Consider the following 6,759-nt stretch of genomic DNA (forward strand, 5'->3'; position numbering starts at 1 on the left):
CTTTACGTAAGTACTACTGGGCTTGAATACTGGAAATGATACGAAGACTCATGCTGGGTTTGTCTCCGTAGATTAACAGAGTTTCGTTATTCGGTAGATTTAGATGGATAACTTTGTTGAAGTGTAGGATATCGGCGTGATGGGGACTCAACCAGTCCATGCCCAGGATGACGTCGAAACTCTTGATCGATATTGGTATGAGGTCGATAGGAAATGAACGATCATCTAGCGTGAGGGTACAACCTATGTAGATCTCGTTAGAACTTTCTAGCTTTCCGTTAGCCATCTCTACAACGAAGGTTTCTTTTAACGGTTGTGTGGATTGTTTAAGTAAGTGCTTAAAGTTTTGGTTTATGAAACTTCTTTCTGATCCACTATCGAAGAGGATACAAGTATAAGAGTTATTGAGAAGGAACGTACCAGTGACTACTGTGGGGTCTGCAACCGCTTCATTGTGACCAATAGCAAGTAGTCTTCCTGTTCCTCCCGCATTCCCAGCTTTCAGTCAGTTTCTTTTGAAGTATCCGACCTCTCCACAACCATAGCAGGTTTGACTCACTCCGATACTGGGAACTTGACTGATGGGTTTGGGTTGAGACCTGCAAAACCGGAAGGTATGACCCTTCCGGTTGCAGTTAGTGCAGTGCATTTCACGACTGGGGCCGTGATGATGGAAATAGCACTTGGTGCACTTGGGTAGGTTTCCAGCATAGGTTTTGGATGGTGTAGGGGCAGCAGGAGTAGTGGTAGCATGGACCGCCACTGTCTGTTGGTTTTTGGAGGATGATTGAGTTGACTAGCCCTTCTTCCAGTCCCACTGTTTCCTCTTATTGTCGGGTGACATGGTTGGTGCAGTGGTAACCATTATGGTTATTGATGGGGTAGGAGGAACTTCATGATCAATCAACCTTTGAGCCAATTCCTTGGCGCTGTCAAAGGTTGTAGGGCATGATGCTAAAACGTTCCCTTGATACGGGGGCACTAAACCCAAATGTATTGCTCAATCTTCTTGGTTTCAGAAGGGATCATGTTAGGAAACATAGCTACTAGGTCGCAGAATTTGATCGTATAAGCCACTATGTCGGTCCCCTTCATTTTGAGGTTCCAGAGTTCCTCTTCGAGTTTCTGAACTTCGCCCCTAGGGCAGTACTCTCTCATCAATAAGTCCTTGAGCATATCCCAGCCCATGGCGTTGGCTGTTACCAGGGAGAGTGATTTAACATGGCTATTCCACCATGTCAAGGCCCTTTTGGTGAAGCTGCAAGCAGCGAATTTAATCTTGCTTTCCTCGGGGCACGAGCATATCACGAAAACGGCCTCAGTTCTTTCGAACCACTGAGATAATGCAAGGATTCCTCCGGTCCCATTGAAGAAGGTTGGTTTTCAGTTCATGAAATCCTTATAGGTGCATCCCTATGTCCGTTGATGATCTTCACCATGTCTGGAATTGCAGCCCATTCCAGCACCACTTGCATCACCGGAATTTATTTGAGCCAGAGCTGCAGTCACCGCTGCGGTTACAGCCGTTTGAAACATCACCGGATCAAACTGTGGAAGGGGTGGTGGTGGAGGAGTTTGAGTCACATGTCTGCCTCTGTTTGGGCACTTACTGTAACATACACGTTTTGAAATCGTGTATTGTAAATTATAAAAGAGAATAATATTATGTGAAATTGAGTGTTGAGTTCTAACTGATAGTTTTTACTAAAAATGAAGTAAAACTATGTTTAGAATCACTCATAAAATATTGGAATTCTTATAAGATTCCAATTAAAAGCCAAATAGTGAAATTTAGCGAAAATATAAAATTTTAAATAAGTAAATTTTTATTATTTTATGTTGTAAAGAATCTCGTTAGAAACTTGTAGGCGAAAACCTCTTCGAAATCTGAGTTATAACGAAGAAGTTATGACCAACCAAAGATCCGTGACAAAACCGGCACGACGCCGAATGATGTAAAAAGTGAATTTCTGATAAACTACTTTTTAGCCTTAGAAATCTAAATGAAAGTTGTAGTATTTGTTAAACCGAGAAATTCGATAAAAAGAACGCCAAAATCTGAATTCGTATGAGGAAGTTATGATTTTTCGAAGTTTCAATTTAGCAATAGACAGCTAAAAACTCGAATTTTAGATCGAGCGATATTTTACCGATAAATTCTAAACGAGAATTGAAGGTCTCTTCATATGTAGTACAACAGTAAAAAGTCCGACGAAAACGGATGTCGGATGAAGAAGTTATAAATTTTTAACAAATTTTCCTGTCCCGGTCTGTTAAAAATAATAATATTAAAAATAAAGTGAAAATTAGCCGACGAAGTCTAAACGAAAGTTGTACAACGTAATTTTAGCTACGCGTGCATCTAAAGAACGTCAAAAATGGAGTTCGTATGCGAAAGTTATGGATTTTAGAAATCTGGGGCTCAAAAATCGAGAAATCTCGCATGAATAGTAACCAGCCACGTCACCTCGCACGAAGCAGGTGCGTCACCAGAGACATGGCCTCACCTCGCAGCGACACCTGCCTTTATACGTGTTAGAACCTCGCTTCGCCACCGCCGCACCCATCTCGCATGCGAGCCACGTGCTCAGTTTCGCAGACGCCGCATTCGAGCCTCACAGCGGCCTCGTGGCCTTCGCTCCTGCCAGATGTCTGAAGCTCGCAGGTGCACGTCTTCTCCCTCCTAACCAAACCTCGCAGGCGCCACGTGTTTCCTTCTCAGCCACAGGATCCAAACCTCGCCCCTATAAATAAGAGGGTGCGAACCCTCCCGGCTAGAATTGGAAAATTTCCATTTTTGGCCCCCTTTTCCATATTTTCACTATTTTGACTTTTCCAAAGCCCCGGTATCAATTTTAGCACCCGAAACACATCCTGAGACCCCCGAAAAGCCCGAAAATTTTATCTTTTCGGTTTTGAAGCCCTACCTTCGCAGAGCCCGGTTTTGAATTAAGCTCCCGGTTTTCAACATAGAAAGACATATTTAAAGCCGAAATGTTGTCCAAATTACTATTTTAACACCCGGTTAACTTAAGGTGAGTTCAATATATTGGAACAATTGTATGTTATGTGTTATATGTGCTATATGATTCTTAGTGTTATTATTCTGAGTTATTCTCCCGTGTTATTTTATTCGCTATGTTTATAGCAATTATAATACCTTTGACCATGTGATCAGTGAAAGGACTTAGATTCACATTGGTACTGGTACGTAGCCTCTGGCCATGTAGAGCATGTCTCTGTAAGAGAATGACTTCTATTCTATGGCATTGGCATAAGGTTTGATAGTAATGGTATTTAGCCTCTGATCATGTAGAGCATGACTCCGTAAGAGAATGAACTCTATTCTATGGTATTGGCAAATGGTTAGACAGGGCTATAAGCCTGAAATCTACCAAAATGTTAATCAAAAATTGTATGTCTTCTGTGCCAATTGGGTTAAAGCTTTATTGATGCATATCAAGTATTGAAATCGTTATGTCTCATTGAAAAGTATATCTTTGAATAAAGTCTTTAATTGATATGAACGCTTGTCACATGATTTCACATATGTCTACTTGTTCCCTTCTGCTTCTGTCATATTGGTATATGTAAGGCATAAGATTATATTGTATCTATTTATTGAATTCACTAAGCTTTATCGCTAATTCCTCTCAATATTTAACAATTGTAGGTGATGAGTATTCCAATATAGCTTTATACTGCTGAAAGATTTAGAATAGTTAATAGTATTTCTCTATATTTTTAATGTTCATGTATGTATATGAATAGTAGATTCCTGAGTAGATATGAAATTCTAATAAAACTTAGTCGGTTTGTATCCAATCCTTTGTAATCACTTTATCAATATAAAATATTATTTTTTAAATATGCATGTAGCATGTTTTGAGGAAGTAACTTAAGAAATCTTTTAAAATAGTATGAAAGTTTGGGTCTTTCATAAATACGAAAGTTAGGGTCTTTCAATCATGCTATCAGAGCAATGGTTTAAGTGAACTAAATATCACGGATTGGTATTTAGACTTAAACTGTTGGAAGCTCAATATATGAGCTGATTCGTAATAAGTATATGGATACAAACCATAGGAAATATTTAAGTGGGGGATTGGGTAATGATAAACCCTAGTATTCTAAGATATTAAGTTACTTCAGAAATTTTAAGAATTTGTAAACGTAAACAAGAATTATTAAGTAAAGATGATACAATATATTTTAGGTTGAATACCTAATTGAGGCAAGCACTAGAATATTAAGAGGAGATATGCCTTATATTCTATTATGTGTTAAATGATAAATGAATATAGAGAAGAGATATGCCTTATATTCTATTATGTGCTAAATGATAAATGAATATAGAGAAGAGATATGCCTTATATTCTATTATGTGCTAAATGATAAATGAATATAGATAAGAGATATGCCTTATATTCTATTATGTGAGAGAGCTTAAGGTCTGTTGCCGACCATGGTTTAGAAAATTTTAAGAATTTTCATAATAGAAGTTTTCGGAGTGATAAAGAGACTTATGATAGTTGACATCGATAAGTTGATAAATAAACGATCGCGAGATATCGTAAAATAATAAATATGAATTGTTATCGTAATAAGTGTATAATTACCAATAGAGCGGTAATATACATTTAAAGTATGTTTGATATATAATAATATCTTTAGAAGAAAGATGTTCGTTTGAACCACGTTTGGACAAGATAAATGTGTTGGTACGATTCCATGAAGTTGTTCTACCGCTGTTCAGATTGATGTAGTGATTGTTTAGAAAGACGAAAGAAGCAAAGATGGCGATCAATACTTCGATAGTATCTCCATTGATGTGGTACAAGATTAGAATAATTAAATAAAGATCAAAAGAAAGGCTAATGAAGTTTTCAGACTCAATAGGCCAAGACTGTGTGATATAAAGTTCCATTGTGTGTTAAGCCGACTTTAACATACAAGATTGGGATGGTGAATTGAATCATTTAGTGGTAAATGGTTAAGCAACTTACTTGTTTAAGTAAGGTAGAATGCTTAATTGAAGAAGAAATACACCCATAGTATCGTATGAGAAGAGATGTTGTAGTCAGGAATGACACATAACCAAGTTGAAGCTAGTAAAGCCTGTTGAGATGCAGCTAAGATGCAGACTTCTTAGGATAGACTCCTATGAAGTAGACTTAGACTTAATCAGATACAAGAATAACGATGTCAAGGAAGAATAATGAAATGAACAAAAGTGCATGATGGATTGCATGAGTTAGAAGATGATGTAGGTAGTAGAAGACCGTTTATTTCCATGCTGCTAAAGTAAATCTTGGAATAGTGTGTCTTGTAGAGTAGACACTATTCAAGAAAGAATTAGTATGAAGAAATGGAAGTAAAATTTCTATCGACCTATGGAAAATTATTCGGATATAGCATATGCATGAGAAGAATCCTAGAAGGCGAGTATAGGTAATCCAATATATGTTTGATAAAAACCTGAAGACCCTAGTTGAGTCTAGGAGAAACTGTTGTTTGTATTTGTATAAACACGTTCATGTGTGATAAGTTGCTTTGTGAAAACTTTTGAATGGTGACTTGGGAATTGCGAGACAATACTTGGGACGAGTATGAGTAGGTGTGAATAGTAGTAGAGGCCTATACAACTGGAAGCACAAGACTCACACTTGGATCAGGAAAAAGTCACAAGGTTACCAAGAAGCTAGTAAATGATTTCGTTTTATTCATGTGTGTCGTTACCTTCGTTTCGGTAATGACTAAGAAGATTATTATCATTCAAATATTAATGTCATAAAGAATCGAGTCCGATTAGTATAAATCCGCGAAAGGAGTTGATTGGTTCAGAGAACCATGTCTTATATAGTGACAAAACATCAGTAGGAATACTAAAGAAGTAAATGGTCAAGGCAATCGATAGAAATATAACGATCTTCATTAAAGAGTTGAGCAATCACTAGCCAAAGATGTAACTTGCTATGTGGTGTTACTGGACACAAGAAATGTTTATGCCCTACTCTTACTAGTCAAATGACGGGGAGTCAAGTTTTCATTAAATAATCAAAGAGTACCCCAACTGAAAAGGAGGAGGTGCCAAAAGCTAAAAGATATGTAGGTCCGAAAGCACGAATTAGAGATACGTGGTGCTATTCTTTCTATTCCAAAGCATCTACATGTTGATCAAATTCTTTTCATTTTCTTTATTCTATCAGCTCGATTTATTCGATCTGATTCTAATACAAGAGTTTGGATCGTTATGTGTCTTATGTGTTATAAATACAAGTGTCATTAGAATAAAACCATTCGAGTTGTCGTCACTACTAGAAAAACAACCTTTTACGACGCTCATTGCGCGTCGTTAAAGGCTCAGACGACGCGCAAATGCGCGTCAAGGAAGGCCCTGTCATAAAGAGAGACGACACGCGTTTACGACACGCAATGCGTATCAAGGAAGGCCCTGTCATAAAGGAAGATGTCATGCATTTGTGTGTCGTAACCTTACGACGCGCATGTTAATGACACGCAATGCGTATCAAGAAAGCCCCTGTCAAGAAAGGCCATGTCATAAATGAAGACGACACACATTTTTGCGTATCATAATTTTAAATGTTTAAAAAATATATTATTTATAGATTTACTAGTTTTCAAATTAAATTTGTATTTAATGTGTCATAATAAAAATTAAAATACCATATACAAAAAAATAAAATCCATTGCATAATATTTAATGTCATACAAATAATAGATGAAAGTACATTGCTA

The sequence above is a fragment of the Lactuca saligna genome, chromosome 8 (genome assembly GCF_052625555.1).
Source record: "Lactuca saligna cultivar CGN05327 chromosome 8, ASM5262555v1, whole genome shotgun sequence".
Lineage (NCBI taxonomy): Eukaryota > Viridiplantae > Streptophyta > Magnoliopsida > Asterales > Asteraceae > Lactuca > Lactuca saligna.